Below are 19,492 nucleotides of genomic sequence, written 5' to 3'. Positions count from 1 at the left end.
GCCTACAGCAGCACCCTGTCACACAACCATGTTCATATACTGGATTGATAACATGACGTAGTGATCCTCCACCGTGGCAATGTGAATATGGGTACATCGTGTGCCTACTCCGCTCCCAAAATCGTCATCGTCGTTTTCCCCGAAACGCTAAGTCCATATCCATGGACATTGCCGAGGTGAACCCTTGTCAGCCTATTCGACCTCAAAAATTTATTTTTTGCGAAACATAGTTATACGTCGCCAACGTATCTATAATTTCTGATGTTCCATGCTTATATTATACCAATTTCTACATGTTTTATATACACTTTATATCATTTTTATGCATTTTCCAGTACTAACCTATTAACAAGATGCCGAAGCATCAGTTCCTGTTTTCTGCTATTTTTGGTTTCAGAAATTGTACACAGGAAATATTCTCGGAATTGGACGAAACAAAAGCCCACGGCCCTATTTTCCATGGAGGGTTGATACGTCTCCAACGTATCGATAATTTCTTATGTTCCATGCTTGTTTTATGACAATACCTACATGTTTTGTTCACACTTTATATCGTTTTTAAGCGTTTTCCGGAACTAACCTATTGACGAGATGCCGAAGTGCCAGTTCCTGTTTTCTGCTGTTTTTGGTTTCAGAAATCCTAGTAAGGAAATATTCTCGGAATTGGACGAAATCAACACCCAGAGTCTTAGAATTGGACGAAGCTTCCAGAACACCCGAGAGCCACCAGAGGGGGGCCACAGGCCCACCAGACAGTAGGCTGGCACGGCCAGGGGGTGGGCCGTGCCCCCTACTGTGTCGTCACCTCGTCAGCCTTCCGACTCCGCCTCTTCGCCTATATAAAGGTCCCTGACCTAAAACATCGATACGAAAAAAACCACGGTACGAGAAACCATCCAGAGCCGCCGCCATCGCGAAGCCAAGATCTGGGGGACAGGAGTCTTTGTTCCGGCACGCCGCCGGGACGGGGAAGTGCCCCCGGAAGGCTTCTCCATCGACACCGCTGCCATCTCCACCGCCTTCTTCATCAATGCTGTTGTCTCCCATGAGGAGGGAGTAGTTCTCCATCGAGGCTAAGGGCTGTACCGGTAGCTATGTGGTTAATCTCTCTCCTATGTACTTCAATACAATGATCTCATGAGCTGCCTTACATGATTGAGATTCATATGAGTTTTGTATCACAATTCATCTATGTGCTACTCTAGTGATGTTATTAAAGTAGTCTATTCCTCCTGCACGGTGTAAAGGTGACAGTGTGTACATCGTGTAGTACTTGGCGTAGGTTATGATTGTAATCTCTTGTAGATTATGAAGTTAATATTGCTATGATAGTATTGATGTGATCTATGCCTCCTTCATAGTGTGATGGTGACAGTGTGCATGCTATGTTAGTACTTGGTGTAATTGCAATGATCTATCATGCACTCTAAGGTTATTTAAACACGAATATCGAATATTGTGGAGCTTGTTAACTCCGGCATTGAGGGTTCGTGTAATCCTACACAATTAGTGGTGTTCATCATCCAACAAGAGAGTGTAGAGTATAGCATTTATCTATTCTGTTATGTGATCAATGTTGAGAGTGTCCACTAGTGAAAGTATAATCCCTAGGCCTTGTTCCCAAATACTGCTATCGCTGTTTGTTTACTGTTCTACTGCATCTGTACTACTGCAATATTTCCACCATCAACCACACGCCAGTTGTAGCATCAAGCTATTTTCTGGTGCCGTTACTACTGCTCATATACATTCATACCACCTGTATTTCACTATCTCTTCGCCGAACTAGTGCACCTATACATCTGACAAGTGTATTAGGTGTGTTGGGGACACAAGAGACTTCTTGCTTTGTGGTTGCAGGGTTGCATGAGAGGGATATCTTTGACCTCTTCCTCCCTGAGTTCGATAAACCTTGGGTGATCCACTTAAGGGAAACTTGCTGCTGTTCTACAAACCTCTGCTCTTGGAGGCCCAACACTGTCTACAAGAATAGAAGCACCCGTAGACATCAAGCACTTTTCTGGCGCCGTTGCCGGGGAGGAAAGGTAAAAGGTACTCACACTCCGGATCTCGGCTACCAAGCTATTTTCCGGCGCCGTTGTAAGTACTCGAAGCTATTTCCTTTAGATCCTGCAATTGCATCTTTTTGTTTCTTGTTTACACTAGTTAGGCATAATGGAAAACAACAAAAATATGAGAGATCTTTATGAATTTTATCTTGAATTAGGACATGATGTGTTTGAAGAGAGAATTAAAAAACCCATGGAACTTTATATGCATGCTAGTGAGAATGTTATTAATATGAATGCTTTGAACACTATTGTTGCTAATGCTATGGAAAATTCTAAGCTTGGGGAAGCTGGTTTTGATGAGCATGATCTTTTTAGTCCCCCAAGCATTGAGGAGAAAATTTACTTTGATAATACTTTGCCTCCTATTTATGATGATTATAATGATAGTAGTCTTTTGGTGCCACCTACTATGGAGAGTACATTTTATGATGATTATACTATGCCTCCTACACTTGATGAGAATAATAATGATAGCTACTTTGTTGAATTTGCTCCCACTATTACTAATAAAATTGACTATGCTTATGAGGAGAGTAATAATTTTATGCATGAGACTCATGATAAGAATGTTTCATTTGATAGTTATATTGTTGAGTTTGCTCATGATGCTACTGGATATTATTATGAGAGAGGAAAATATGGTTGTAGAAATTTTCAAGTTACTAAAACACCTCTCTATGTGCTGAAATTTTTGAAGCTACACTTGTTCTATCTTCCTATGCTTGTTACTTTGCTCTTCATCAACTTGTTTATTACAAGATTCCTATGCATAGGAAGCATGTTAGACTTAAACTTGTTTTGAATTTGCTTCTTGATGCTCTCTTTTGCTTCCACTACTATTTCTTGCGAGTGCATCATTAAAACTGCTGAGCCCATCTTAATGGCTATAAAGAAAGCACTTCTTGGGAGATAACCCATGTGTTTATTTTACTACAGTAATTTTGTTTTATATTTGTGTCTTGGAAGTTGTTACTACTGTAGCAAACTCTCCTTATCTTAGTTTTGTTGCATTGTTGTGCCAAGTAAAGTCTTTGATAGTAAGGTTCATACTAGATTTGGATTACTGCGCAGAAACAGATTTCTTGCTGTCACGAATCTGGGCCTAATTCTCTGTAGGTAACTCAGAAAATTATGCCAATTTACGTGAGTGATCCTCAGATATGTACGCAACTTTCATTAAATTTGAGCATTTTCATTTGAGCAAGTCTGGTGCCTCAATAAAATTCGTCTTTACGGACTGTTCTGTTTTGACAGATTCTGCCTTTTATTTCGCATTGCTTCTTTTGCTATGCTTGATGGATTTCTTTGTTCCATTAACTTTCAGAAGCTTTGGGCAATGTCCAGAAGTGTTAAGAATGATTATGTCACCTCTGAACATGTGAATTTTGATTGTGCACTAACCCTCTAATGAGTTGTTTTGAGTTTGGTGTGGAGGAAGTTTTCAAGGGTCAATGGAGGAGGATGATACAATATGATCAAGAAGAGTGAAAGCTCTAAGCTTGGGGATGCCCCGGTGGTTCATCCCTGCATATTTCAAGAAAACTCAAGCATCTAAGCTTGGGGATGCCCAAGGCATCCCCTTCTTCATCGACAAATTATCAAGTTCCTCCTCTAGTGAAACTATATTTTTATTCCGTCACATCTTATGTACTTTGCTTGGAGCGTCTGTATGTTTTATTTTTGTTTTGTTTGAATAAGATGGATCCTAGCATCCTTGTGTGGTAGAGAGACACGCTCCGCTGGTTCATATGAACACATGTGTTCTTAGCTTTTAATTTTCATGGCGAAGGTTGAAACTGCTTCGTTAATTGTTATATGGTTGGAAACGGAAAATGCTACATGTAGTAATTGGTATGATGTCTTGAATAACTTGATAATTGGTGAGACCCACAAGTATAGGGGGTGTATCGTAGTATCTTCGATAAGTAAGAATGTCGATCCCAACGAGGAGCAGAAGGTGTTGACAAGCAGTTTCGATGTAGGATTCACTGTAAATGCTCACAGACAAGTATTCAGGGGGTTTTGATGTAGCAGATGAATTAAGTACGAGTAAGTAAAGTGCGAGAATAATAATTGCAGCTAGTGGCCCAATCCTTTTTAGCACAAAGGACAAGCCGATTTGTTTACTTATAATGACCAAACGTTCTCGAGGACACACGGGATTTTAGTCTAGTGCTTTTGCTACATACGGCTAATTAATCTTCATTGTTTTGATAAGTGTTGTGTGGGTGAACCTATGCTAATGTACCGCCCTTCCTAGGACTAATACATACTTGTGATTATACCCCTTGCAAGCATCCGCAACTACAAGAAAGTAATTAAGATAAATCTAACCACAGCCTTAAACTCTGAGATCCTGCTATCCCTCATGCATCGATATACCAACGGGGGTTTAGGTTTCTGTCACTCCGGCAACCCCGCAATTGGCAAACGAGTACAAGATGCATTCCCCTAGGCCCATAAAGGTGAAGTGTCGTGTAGTCGACGTTCACACGACACCACTAGAAGAATAACACCACAACTTAAATATCATAACATTGAATATTACTCAACCATACTTCACTACTAACATTTAGACTTCACCCATGTCCTCAAGAACTAAACGAACTACTCACGAGACATCATATGGAACATGATCAGAGGTGATATGATGATGAATAACAATCTGAACATAAACCTTGGTTCAACGGTTTCACTCAATAGCATCAATAACAAGTAGAAATCAACACCGGGAGAGTTTCCCCTATCAAACAATCAAGATCAAACCCAAATTGTTACAGCGGTGACGATGTGCAGCGGTGGAGACGGCGGTGATGATGATGGAGATGATGATGATGGTGATAGAGATGATGTCCAGCTCGATGACGGTGACGATGGCGTCGATTTCCCCCTCCGGGAGGGAATTTCCCCGGCGGATCTCAGCCTGCCGGAGAGCTCTTTTCTCTCTGGTGTTCTCCGCCCCGCAGAGTCGGCTGTAACCCTTCGCGACTTATCCCCCAGAGCTTAGGTTTTCGGGACGAAGAAATACGCGAATGAGAGGAGGCCAGAGGGGGACTGTGCGCCCGCTCCCCACATGGCGGCAGCCCCAGGGCAGGTCCCGCGCCGGCCTGTGAGGGGGGCCCATGGTGGCCCTCCTCGGCTCCTCCTTCTGGCTCTCGTCATCTTCTGGAAAAATAGGATTTTTCATATAACTTTCGTCAATTGTTGATCTTCCGAAATATTGCATTCTGACGGTGCTTTTTCCAGAAGAATCCTGGCTCCAGTGCGCGATCCTCCAATAATCATGAATCATGCAAAATAGATGAAATAACATAAGTATCATCTCCAAATATGAAATATATCAATGAATAACAGCAAATTATGATATAAAATAGTGATGCAAATTGGACGTATCAACTCCCCCAAGCTTAGACTTCGCTTGTCCCCAAGCGAAACTGAACTCGGTAAACAGGACCACATGTTTATGGAGTGAAGAGTCGATAAATAAAATACGGACAAGAAGCATCATATTCATTCACACAAGACATTCTAGTAAACAACTTCCTCATATAATTCAACTTGAAACAAGTATAAGGTAATCACAAATAAAGGTGCATAAGAGATCATAGTTGGTGATGGCAAACTTCGTTCTTGCTCAGAGAACAATTAACAGGTTATACTTATCTTATCGAGCAGCGCTCTCATGTTAAAGTTTATATGGCACAACTTGCATACTCAATCATAATAGTTTCCTCATAATCATTGATAACTTTCAAAGCTATATTCATTCAGATAAAACTTGTACTAAACAGGGAAGAGTAAAAGACATGATGAAATAAATCACAATGTAGATGGTTTGATCACAACAACTCAGATGCTTGCTTAAGATGGAGGGAAATAGGTTTACTGACTCAACATAAAGTAAAAGACAGGCCCTTCGCAGAGGGAAGCAGGGATTAAATCATGTGCTAGAGCTTTTTCAATTTTGAAATCATATAAAGAGAATGAAAGTAATATTTTGAGAGGTGTTTGTTGTTGTCAACGACTGGTTGCGGGTACTCTAACCCCCTTGCCAGACAAACCTTCAAAGAGCGGCTCCCATTTTATTTTTATTTTTGTGTGGCACTCCTTCCAACCTTTCTTTCACAAACCATGGCTAACCGAATCCTCGGGTGCCTGCCAGCAATCTCATACCATGAAGTGTGCCTTTTTATTTTAGTTTTATTATGATGACACTCCTCCCCACCTTTGCTTTCTCAAGCCATGGCTAACCGAATCCTTCGGGTGCCGTCCAACAATCACATACCATGGAGGAGTGTCTATTTAGGTTAATTAATTTGGGACTGGGATTCCCATTGCCAGCTCTTTTTGCAAAATTATTGGATAAGCGGATGAAGCCACTAGTCCATTGGTGAAAGTTGCCCAACAAGATTGAAAGATAAAACACCACATACTTCCTCATGAGCTATAAAACATTGACACAAATAAGAGATAATAAATTTTGAATTATTTAAAGGTAGCACACGAAGTATTTACTTGGAATGGCAGGAAATACCATGTAGTAGGTAGTTATGGTGGACACAAATGGCATAGGTTTGGGTTGAGGTTTGGATGCACGAGAAGTATTCCCTCTCAGTACAGGTCTTTGGCTAGCAAGGTTAATTAGCAAGCATAAGAGTCGAGGGAAACAAACAAATATACATGTGATAGAAACAATCATGCATCTTCCTTGTAAGCACAAACAGTTTTAACTTCACAATAATAAGCTATGAGCTAACAAGAAAAGAAGACAATGAAACAACTACATGTATTTCTCTTTTCTACTTAAACCTTAAAGTGTTATTGCTATTGACCAATGCTAAGTTTGCCAAAACCAAATAGATTTATTCAGTGCTCCCAAAGTGATACCAATACTAATAACAAGATCAATCATATAATAAGAATTGCAAACTAAAATAAGATGTGCAATATGTAAATGATAAGACTTCTCATTAATATTTCATAACGATAACTCACACCAAGGGATACATAGACAACCAACTAAAGGAGAGATACTTCCACACTGCAACCCATCTTATATGAGAACTTCCCTACTCATGATATGACACTACTTGATAGTAAAAGGTAAAAGGTAGTGATGATGTGATACCGCGGCACTCCCCCAAGCTTGGAACAAACCAAGGGGATGCCAATACCGATGATGAATTACTCCTTCGGCGATGGTGGTGATGAATTCCTCCCGCGCTTCTTACAGATCTCCTTCAGCTTCAGTTTCTCAGTTTGGCAATTCTGCACTAAGACTCGAAAAGATTCATTGTTATCTGAAGTTGGCGGTGGCGACCTTGTGATGGGAATCGAGTAATATTCCAGCATTCTACGGAGTCGGTAATTCTCCTCCTGGAGTATCTCCACCTCTCTTCTTAGAGCCCGGTATTGATCACAAAACTCATCGGTAGTTCGTAAAGCTTCTTCCAACACAGGGAAAGAGTCGAGGCTAAGAGCAGGTGGTAAGGGTCCCTGCAAGTTATGAGAAAAAAAACGTCGAGTGTCAACAGATCCCACCAAGATTTGCTTACTCCCAACGGCTTGTTGCTCTTGTTTTGATGACACCCTTTTCACTTCTTCCTCCGAAAGCCCCTTGCCCTTGTTGTTGGAGGCCATGGTGCTCCTAGATTGAGAACAAATCCTGGCAGAAACAGCTCGAAATAAAACACGTCGAGAAAACGATATACGGACCTCCAGGGGTCCGGGGGATTATATAGAAGGAATTTGTATGTCATAAGGAAAGTACCAGGTCGAACCAGAGTCGGAGAGAGGCGACGAGGCGGCCAGCTCATAGGGCGGCGCGGGCCAAGGCCTGGCCGCGCCGGCCTATGGGGGCACGCCCTCGTGCGTCTCCTCCACTCCGTTTCGATCTCGTAATTTCTCATATATTCCAAAAACATCAAAAATATTGTTCGGAAGGTAAATCGCGAACTTTTTATTACCAGTACTGTTACCTATTCAAAGTCGAGTTCTGGCGGACTGTCAATTTGACCTTTGATGAAAGCCTCTGGTGTTTCCACTCGAATAACATCAACATCTACATTGTAAGAATCACCTGAGATATAATGCTTGAGTCTTTGTCCATTCACCACTTATGTGGCATTGCCTTGGAGAGAGCTAATTTTAATTGCTCCTGAACGATACACCTCCTCAACAACATATGGTCCTTCCCATTTCGAGAGTAATTTCCCTGCAAAGAATCTGAGACAAGACCGATACAATAGGACTTTATCCCCAATATTAAATTCTCTTTTGATAATTCTTCTATCGTGCCATTTCTTAACTTTCTCTTTAAAGAGTTTAGCATTTTCATAAGCTTCACTTCTCCATTCATCTAGAGAACTCAGTTGTAGCAATCTTTTCTTACCGGCTAGTTTAGGATCTTTATTTAATTCTCTTACAGCCCAATAAGCTTTGTGCTCTAGTTCTAAAGGTAAATGACAAGCTTTTCCATAAACCATTTTATAAGGTGATATACCCATGGGATTTTTATAAGCAGTTCTATAAGCCCATAGTGCTTCCTTTAATTTACTAGCCCAATTCTTTCTAGTTTTATTAACAGTCTTTTGCAAGATAGATTTAATTTCTCTATTTGATAATTCTACTTGCCCACTAGTTTGAGGATGATAAGCGGAAGCAATTCTATGATTAATACCGTATTTAGCAAGAGTTTTTCTAAAACCACCATGAATAAAATGAGAACCTCCATCAGTCATAATATATCTAGGGACTCCAAATCTAGGAAAAATAATATCTAAAAGCATTCTTAAAGAGGTCTCACCATCAGCACTTTTTGTAGGTATGGCTTCCACCCATTTAGTAACATAATCAACAGCAACAAGTATATGAGTGTTACCTTCTGAAGAGGGAAAAGGTCCCATGAAGTCAAATCCCCAACAATCAAACGGTTCAATAACAAGAGTATAATTCATAGGCATTTCATTGCGTCTGGAGATATTACCAACCCTTTGACATTCATCACAAGATAAAATAAACTTCCTTGCATCTTTGAAGAGAGTTGGCCAATAAAAACCTGATTGTAGAACCTTTTGTGCGGTTCTATCTCCGGCATGATGTCCTCCATAAGCACTACCATGAAATTTACTCAATATCTCTTGTTGTTCATATTCGGGAACGCATCTTCGCAGAATACCATCCACTCCTTCTTTATATAAGTGTGGGTCATCCCAGAAATAATGCCTCAAGTCATAAAAGAATTTCCTCCTTTGCTGAGGTGAAAAGGTTGGAGGCAAGTACTTGGAAACAATAAAGTTAGCATAATCAGCATACCAAGGACTGTCTCGTGAGCTCACCTTTATTACAGCCAATTGTTCATTCGGAAAACTATCATTAACAGGAACAGGATCATAAGCAATATTTTCCAATCTAGACAAATTATTAGCAACAGGATTATCAGCACCTTTCCTATCTACAATGTGTAAATCAAATTCTTGCAACAGAAGTACCCATCTAATAAGCCTTGGCTTAGCATCTTTCTTTTGCATAAGGTATCTAATTGCAGCATGATCAGTATGAATTGTAACTTTTGAGTCAACAATATAGGATCTAAACTTATCACAAGCAAAGACTACAGCTAACAATTCTTTTTCAGTAGTAGCATAATTTCTTTGAGCAGCATCAAGAGTTTTACTAGCATAATGAATAACATTCAATTTTTTATTTACTCGCTGTCCAAGAACAGCGCCTACAGCAAAATCACTAGCATCACACATAATTTCAAAAGGTAAGTTCCAATCAGGAGGTTCAACTATAGGAGCAGTTGTTAAGGCTTTCTTTAGAGTTTCAAAAGCTTCCTTACAATCATCATCAAAAACAAAAGGTACATCTTTTTGAAGAAGATTAGTAAGAGGCTTTGAAATCTTGGAGAATTCTTTAATAAACCTCCTATAAAACCCAGCATGACCAAGAACACTACGAATACCTTTAACATCCCTAGGGTAGGGCATCTTCTCAATTGCTTCAACTTTAGCTCTATCAACTTCAATACCTCTCTCGGAAATTTTATGTCCCAATACAATTCCTTCGTTAACCATAAAGTGGCATTTCTCCCAATTAAGAACAAGGTTAGTTTCTTCACATATCTGCAAAACTTTATCAAGGTTCCGCAAGGAATTATCAAAAGAATTCCCATAGACAGAAAAATCATCCATGAATACCTCTACAATACTCTCGCAAAAGCCATGAAAAATAGCAGACATGCATCTTTGAAAAGTAGCAGGGGCATTACATAAACCAAAAGGCATACGTCTATAAGCATAAGTTCCATATTGACAAGTGAAAGTGGTTTTCTCTTGATCCTTAGCTTTAACAGCAATTTGTGAAAACCCAGAATAACCATCAAGAAAGCAAAAGTGAGTATTCTAAGACAACCTTTCTAACATTTGATCAATAAAAGGTAAAGGGTAATGATCTTTCTTAGTAACTTTATTAAAATTTACGATAATCAATGCACATTCTATACCCTACAACTACTCTTTGAGGTATGAGCTCATCATTATCATTGGGCACAACAGTCATTCCTCCTTTCTTAGGAACACAATGCACAGGACTAACCCATCTACTATCAGCAATAGGATATATAATACCAGCCTCAAGAAGTCTTAATACCTCATTTCTTACCACATCCTTCATCTTAGGAATTAGATGACGCTGAGGTTCAACAACAGGCTTCGCATCATCTTCCATATTAATGGCATGTTGGCAAATAGAGGGAGAAATCCCCTTCAAGTCATCAAGAGTGTAGCCAATAGCACCTCGGTGTTTCTTCAATATTTCCAATAACCTTTCTTCTTCAAACTCTGTAAGCTTAGAACTAATAATAACAGGATATATTTTCTTATCATCAATATGAGCATATTTAAGATTATCAGGCAATGGTTTTAAATCAAAGGCAGGATCTTCCTTTGGTGGTGGTGTTGTACCCAGATCTTCTACCGGTAAATCATGCTTAAGAATAGGTTGACGAAGGAAAATTTCATCAAGCTCATCTCTTTCTTCCCTAAAAACTTCACTCTCACCATTCTCCAAATGTTGCTGCAAAGGATTATTAGGAGCAAGAACAATAGATGCACACTGTTCAACACTAAAATCATTATTAGGCAAATCAGCTTTATAAGGAGTTTTGGTAAATTTAGAGAAGTTAAACTCATAAGATTCACCAGCAAATTTAGTCAAAATTTTCTCTTTCTTGCAATCTATAATAGCTCCACAAGTATTTAGAAAAGGTCTACCAAAAATGATAGGACAGTATTTACTAGCAGCAGAACCAAGTACCAAAAAGTCAGCAGGATATTTAATCTTACCGCATAGAACTTCCACATCTCGAACAATACCAATTGGAGAGATAGTTTCTCTATTAGCCAGCCGAATAACTGATACGTCTCCGACGTATCGATAATTTCTTCTGTTCCATGCCACATTATTGATGATATCTACATGTTTTATGCATACTTTATATCATATTTATGCATTTTCTGGAACTAACCTATTGACGAGATGCCGAAGAGCCAGTTGCTGTTTTCTGCTATTTTTGGTTTCAGAAATCCTAGTAAGGAAATATTCTCGGAATTGGACGAAATCAACGCCCAGGGGCCTATTTTCACACGAAGCTTCCAGAAGACCGGAGAGCTAACGAAGTGGGGCCACGAGGTGGCCAGGTGATAGGGCGGCGCGGCCCAAGCCCTGGCCGCGCCACCCTGTCATCTGGGCCCCTCGTGACGCCCCTTGACCTGCCCTTCCACCTACAAATAGCCTTCGTCGCGAAACCCCCAGTACCGAGAGCCACGATACGGAAAACCTTCCAGAGACGCCGCCGCCGCCAATCCCATCTCGGGGGATTCAGGAGATCGCCTCCGGCACCCTGCCAGAGAGGGGATTCATCTCCCGGAGGACTCTACACCGCCATGGTCGCCTCCGGAGTGATGAGTGAGTAGTCTACCCCTGGACTATGGGTCCATAGCAGTAGCTAGATGGTTGTCTTCTCCTTATGTGCTTCATTGTCGGATCTTGTGAGCTGCCGAACATGATCAAGATCATCTATCTGTAATGCTATATGTTGTGTTTGTTGGGATCCGATGAATAGATAATACTATGTTATGTTGATTATCAATTTATATCTATGTGTTGTTTATGATCTTGCATGCTCTCCGTTATTAGTAGAGGCTCTGGCCAAGTTTTTACTCTTAACTCCAAGAGGGGGTATTTATGCTCGATAGTGGGTTCATGTCTCCGTGAATCTGGGGGAGTGACAGAAACCTCTAAGGTTATGGATGTACTGTTGCCACTAGGGATAAAACATTGATACTATGTCCGAGGATGTAGTTATTGATTACATTACACACCATACTTAATGCAATTGTCTATTGTTTTCAACTTAATACTGGAAGGGGTTCGGATGATAACCTGAAGGTGGACTTTTTAGGCATAGATGCATGCTGGATAGCGGTCTATGTACTTTGTCGTAATGCCCAATTAAATCTCACAATACTCTTCATATCATGTATGTGCATGGTCATGCCCTCTCTATTTGTCAATTGCCCAACTGTAATTTGTTCACCCAACATGCTATTTATCTTATGGGAGAGACACCTCTAGTGAACTGTGGACCCCGGTCCATTCTTTACATCTGAAATACAATCTACTGCAATTGTTCTACTGTTTTCTGCAAACAACCACCATCCACACTATACATCTAATCCTTTGTTACAGCAAGCCGGTGAGATTGACAACCTCACTGTTTCGTTGGGGCAAAGTACTTGGTTTGTGTTGTGCAGGTTCCACGTTGGCGCCGGAATCCCTGGTGTTGCGCCGCACTACATCTCGCCGCCATCAACCTTCAACGTGCTTCTTGGCTCCTACTGGTTCGATTAAACCTTGGTTTCATACTGAGGGAAAACTTGCCGCTGTACGCATCACACCTTCCTCTTGGGGTTCCCAACGGACGCGTGTTGTACGCGTATCAAGACAGTTTTCTGGTGCCGTTGACGGGGACCTGAAGAAAGTTACATCACAGGGATCTCTAACTCCCACGTCAACTTTGCGCTAGCAACTGTTCTCTGGCGCCGTTGCCGGGGAGATCAAGACACGCTGCAAGGGGAGTCTCCACATCCCAATCTCTTTACTTTGTTTTTGTCTTGCTTTACTTTATTTACTACTTTGTTTGCTGCACTAAATCAAAACACAAAAAAATTAGTTGCTAGTTTTACTTTATTTTCTATCTTGTTTGCTATATCAAAAACACAAAAAAATTAGTTACTTATATTTGCTTTACTTATTTCAACATGTTTCCTTTTAATTTTACCATAAAAGACATACCGGTAGGACGTGGGTCTATAATTGGGAGAAATAATATAGAAGAATTTTTCAATCATGTTAGTACCGTTGAAGATTTTGAAGATAGACACTTGGTAGAACTTGCTCCTACTTATGAAATTGCTGCTGCTTCTTTAGTTCGCATGTTGGAAACTAAATTTGTTAATCTCAATCCTATAATCCAACACATGTTTCTTACACTCGGTGATATGGAAGAAGGGGAAAAGAAAGATTTTGTTTTAGAAACCCTTCTTAGAGAATTTGGTGGTATAGCAAGAGAGGCTAGAAAGGTCTTTATTAAATATAAGATGCTTGGTTCTTATACCAATTTTGTTAGTATCCTTAAAAAGATGGATATGGATAGAATTAAGTATACTAATTATGTTAATAATGGTGGGGAGATTAAAGCACCAATACCATGTAAGCTCCTAGCAATGCATGAAGCACTAGAAAATAACTATGCTTGGCTTGTTCCTGAATTTTTTTTTGATGAAAGTAGCAAGCCCAAGACTAATGAAAAGGGAGCCGCTGAAACTTATGTATCCAATATACTATGCATGGTTGAGAAAACTCCACACCCCGCTGTAGATGCACCATCTTTTGATAATACTTGATACACACTTTCTGCGCCTAGCTGAAAGGCGTTAAAGAAAAGCGCTTATGGGAGACAACCCATGTTTTTACTACAGTACCTTTGTTTTTATTTTGTGTCTTGGAAGTTGTTTACTACTGTAGCAACCTCTCCTTATCTTAGTTTTGTGCTTTGTTGTGCCAAGTAAAGTCGTTGATAGTAAGGTTCATACTAGATTTGGATTACTGCGCAGAAACAGATTTCTTTGCTGTCACGAATCTGGGCAAAATTCTCTGTAGGTAACTCAGAAAATTATGCCAATTTACGTGAGTGATCCTCAGATATGTACGCAACTTTAATTCAATTTGAGCATTTTCATTTGAGCAAGTCTGGTGCCTCAATAAAATTCTTCTTTACGAACTGTTCTGTTTTGACAGATTCTGCCTTTTATTTCGCATTGCCTGTTTTGATATGTTTGATGGATTTTTCGATTCCATTGACTTTCAGTAGCTTTGTGCAATGTCCAGAAGTGTTAAGAATGATTATTTCACCTCTGAACATGTATATTTTGATTGTGCACTAACTCTCTAATGAGTTGTTTTCAGTTTGGTGTGGAGGAAGTTTTCAAGGATCAAGAGAGGGAGATGATACAACATGATCAAGGAGAGTGAAAGCTCTAAGCTTGGGGATGCCCCGGTGGTTCACCCCTGCATATATCAAGAAGACTCAAGCGTCTAAGCTTGGGGATGCCCAAGGCATCCCCTTCTTCATCGACAACATTATCAGGTTCCTCCCCTGAAACTATATTTTTATTCCATCACATCTTATGTGCTTTGCTTGGAGCGTCGGTTTGTTTTTGTTTTTGTTTTGTTTGAATAAAATGGATCCTAGCATTCTTTGTGTGGGAGAGAGACACGCTCCGCTGTTGCATATGGACAAGTATGTCCTTAGGCTTTACTCATAGTATTCATGGCGAAGTATCTTCTTCGTTAAATTGTTGTATGGTTGGAAACGGGAAATGTTGCATGTGGTAGTGTATAATAAAATACTTGTAGAACATTGAGCTTTGATAACTTGATTCTTTGCAAATGTTTTGAGGTATTTAGATGGTAAGGCTTGCTGGATAAATAAGTTAAAATTAGTAGTGGATTGTTGTCTTTAAGCTTGTGCCGTACTACAAACTCTATTTAAATAGTTGAAGGCGTAGTTGGACTTGATAGCTTTCCATGTCTGAGAGTTCATCGTAATAACTAAGTTGTGCTGAAGGTCGAGGGAGCTAGCGGGGTACTTGTGCCACCGTGAACGGCCCTCCTTGGAGTAAATTTTAATCATGCTCTTAATGATGAACCTGCTAGTTGTTTGCAATAAGCTTGTGAGTTCTTTTTGACTAATGTTAAGCTACGGTTTTTGGCACTTCCACCATCCAAATTTGCTAGCCTCTTCGGTACTGTGCATTGCCTTTTGCTCACATTGAGAATTGTGCATACTTCGCCAGTACATCCAAACCCGTGGGGGGACTTTCTCTTGTTCTCCTACACATAAGCCCATACATCTCCTCAAAACAGCCACCATACCTACCTACCACAGCATTTCCATAGTTGTTCCGAGATATATTGCCATGCAACATCCATTTTACATTACATGCCATGTTGTCATTTATTATTTATATATTGCTTTGCATGATCATATACAGCTGATGTGTGGTTTACCCATGTTACGCTAGATCATTGCACATCCTGCTACATTGGCAGAGGCATGCAGTTTCATACATCATGTTTCATTCATTATGAGTTATTTGTACCAGAAAGTGTGTTGTCATATTAGGATGTTGCCCCTAAAAATGAAAAGAGCCATGGAGACCATCAAAAAGAAAAAAAAGGAGAAGAAAAAAAAGAAAAAAAGGAGAAGAAAAAAAAAGAGAATAAAGAAAAAGGGGGCAGCATTACTATCTTTTATCCACACTTGTGCTCATGTTTTAGCATCCGCATTATTCATAGTCATCATTTGTGCTCATGTTTAGCACCTACACTTCATATGAGAGAGTTTTTCATGTTTTACTAGTATAACTATGTGGGGAATTTACACTATAGAACTTGGGTTGTATATTCCAATGATGAGCCTCCTCAAAAGTGCTCTAGGTCTTCGTGAGCAACCAAGTTGGATGCACCCCCACTAGTTCCATTGGAGAGCTTTCATACACATATAGCTCTATGTGCATCCGTTGCATGGCAATCACTACTCCTTGCATAGCTTCGATCATAAGGCTTCCTCTTGTCTAATGGTCATTTACAGCTTTGCAAGCCTTTCTTCCATTTGGCCTTCCAAACCCCCATTAACGTTCTTTATGCCATAACATCCTGGTGCTAATACCAAATGCTTGCGCTCACCGGTTGAGTAGACTTCGAAACAGTTGATTCATGACGTTCATGTTTATGTTTACTTGACTGAATCCTTCTTATGTTGTGAAAATTTACTTGATGCTTGGAATGAAGGATAGAACTTCTATGCTGAATACTTAACACATCCTTAATGAACTTTGTACGGTTGCATGTCTTTAAAGCAATAGTTCATGAAAACTTCTAGCTTGTCTAACTCTTGCATTATCATCTCTTATATCAATATAGATACTTGCTTTGAATGATTTGATCTCAGCTCATATGCTTTACAATAGTATGATCAAGGTTACGATGGCATGTCACTCCAGAAATTATCTTTGTTATCGTTTACCTGCTCGGGACGAGCAGAAACTAAGCTTGGGGATGCTGATACGTCTCCGACGTATCGATAATTTCTTATGTTCCATGCCACATTATTGATGATATCTACATGTTTTATGCATACTTTATGTCATATTTATGCATTTTCTGGAACTAACCTATTGACGAGATGCCGAAGAGCCGATTCTTTGTTTTCTGCTGTTTTTGGTTTCAGAAATCCTAGTAAGGAAATATTTTCGGAATTGGACGAAATCAACGCCCAGGGGCCTATTTTCACACGAAGCTTCCAGAAGACCGGAGAGCTAACGAAGTGGGGCCACGAGGCGGCCAGGTGATAGGGCGGCGCGGCCCAAGCCCTGGCCGCGCCACCCTGTCATCTGGGCCCCTCGTGACGCCCCTTGACATGCCCTTCCGCCTACAAATAGCCTTCGTCGCGAAACCCCCAGTACCGAGAGTCACGATACGGAAAACCTTCCAGAGACGCCGCCGCCGCCAATCCCATCTCGGGGGATTCAGGAGATCGCCTCCGGCACCCTGCCGGAGAGGGGATTCATCTCCCGGAGGACTCTACACCGCCATGGTCGCCTCCGGAGTGATGAGTGAGTAGTCTACCCCTGGACTATGGGTCCATAGCAGTAGCTAGATGGTTGTCTTCTCCTTATGTGCTTCATTGTCGGATCTTGTGAGCTGCCGAACATGATCAAGATCATCTATCTGTAATGCTATATGTTGTGTTTGTTGGGATCCGATGAATAGAGAATACTATGTTATGTTGATTATCAATTTATATCTATGTGTTGTTTATGATCTTGCATGCTCTCCGTTATTAGTAGAGGCTCTGGCCAAGTTTTTACTCTTAACTCCAAGAGGGGGTATTTATGCTCGATAGTGGGTTCATGTCTCCGTGAATCTGGGGGAGTGACAGAAACCTCTAAGGTTATGGATGTACTGTTGCCACTAGGGATAAAACATTGATGCTATGTCCGAGGATGTAGTTATTGATTACATTACGCACCATACTTAATGCAACTGTCTGTTGTTTTCAACTTAATACTGGAAGGGGTTCGGATGATAACCTGAAGGTGGACTTTTTAGGCATAGATGCATGCTGGATAGCGGTCTATGTACTTTGTCGTAATGCCCAATTAAATCTCACAATACTCATCATATCATGTATGTGCATGGTCATGCCCTCTCTATTTGTCAATTGCCCAACTGTAATTTGTTCACCCAACATGCTATTTATCTTATGGGGGAGACACCTCTAGTGAACTGTGGACCCCGGTCCATTCTTTACATCTGAAATACAATCTACTGCAATTGTTCTACTGTTTTCTGCAAACAACCATCATCCACACTATACATCTAATCCTTTGTTACAGCAAGCCGGTGAGATTGACAACCTCACTGTTTCGTTGGGGCAAAGTACTTGGTTTGTGTTGTGCAGGTTCCACGTTGGCGCCGGAATCCCTGGTGTTGCGCCGCACTACATCTCGCCGCCATCAACCTTCAACGTGCTTCTTGGCTCCTACTGGTTCGATTAAACCTTGGTTTCATACTGAGGGAAAACTTGCCGCTGTACGCATCACACCTTCCTCTTGGGGTTCCCAACGGACGCGTGCTGTACGCGTATCAATAACCACATCAACATCTTCAAGTTCACAAGAACCAATTTCGTGCATAATCTCCGTGTAAAGCTCGTAAGGAATAGCACTAATACTTGCACCAATATCACATAAACCATAATAACAATGATCTCCAATTCTAACAGTTAACATAGGAACACTAGCTTTCTTAGACTTATTAGGATGTGAAACGATATTAGAAGCATCTTCACAGAAAATAATATGACCATCCTCCACATTTTTAGTCACAAGATCTTTAACTATTGCAACAGCAGGTTCAACTTTTATTTGTTCTTCAGGTTCTATAGGTTTCTTTTCACTTTTATGAACCGCACTATTTATAACAGAGTACTCCTTCATTTTAGCAGGGAAAGGAGTTTTTTCAATATAAGCTTCAGGAATAACATGATCAACAGTTTCAACTACAACACATTTATTAATAGATGAATCAATTTTATCTTTATATGGTTCATGATACTTATCAAAGTTCTTCTTAGGCAATTCACAATGAGAGGCAAAAGCTTTATAAAGATTTGCAGCAACTTGAGAATCAAGACCATAAGTAGCACTCATATTACGAAATTTATCAGTATCCATAAAAGCTTCAATGCATTTATAATCATAATTTATACCTGATTCTCTATCTTTGTCGTTCTCCCATCCTTCAGTATTTTCCTGGATCCGATTAAGAAGGTCCCTTTTAAACTCTTATTTATTGCACATGAATGATCTAGAACAAGAAGTATCCAGCAAGGTCTTGTCTTGAAAAGAAAGTCTTGCATAGAAATTACCAATAATAATATTACCAGGAAGCTCATGAATGGGGCATTTGAGCATTAAAGACTTCAATCTCCCCCACGCTTGGGCAATACTCTCTCCATCATGAGGCCAAAAATTATATATGCGGTTCCGATCCTTATGAATTTCACTTGGAGGATAGAACTTAGAATAAAACCGGGGCACAATATCATTCCATTCAAGAGAATCCCCATTATCCAGTAATTTATACCAATGCGCCGCTTTACCAGACAGCGATATAGAGAATAGTTTCTTCCTCACTTCATCCATATCAATACCTGCACACTTGAATAAACCGCATAATTCATGTAAGAACAATAAATGATCTCCAGGGTGGACAGTTCCATCCCCTGT

The sequence above is a fragment of the Lolium perenne genome, chromosome 6 (genome assembly GCF_019359855.2).
Source record: "Lolium perenne isolate Kyuss_39 chromosome 6, Kyuss_2.0, whole genome shotgun sequence".
Classification (NCBI taxonomy): Eukaryota; Viridiplantae; Streptophyta; class Magnoliopsida; order Poales; family Poaceae; genus Lolium; species Lolium perenne.
This window is presented reverse-complemented; position numbering follows the sequence as displayed.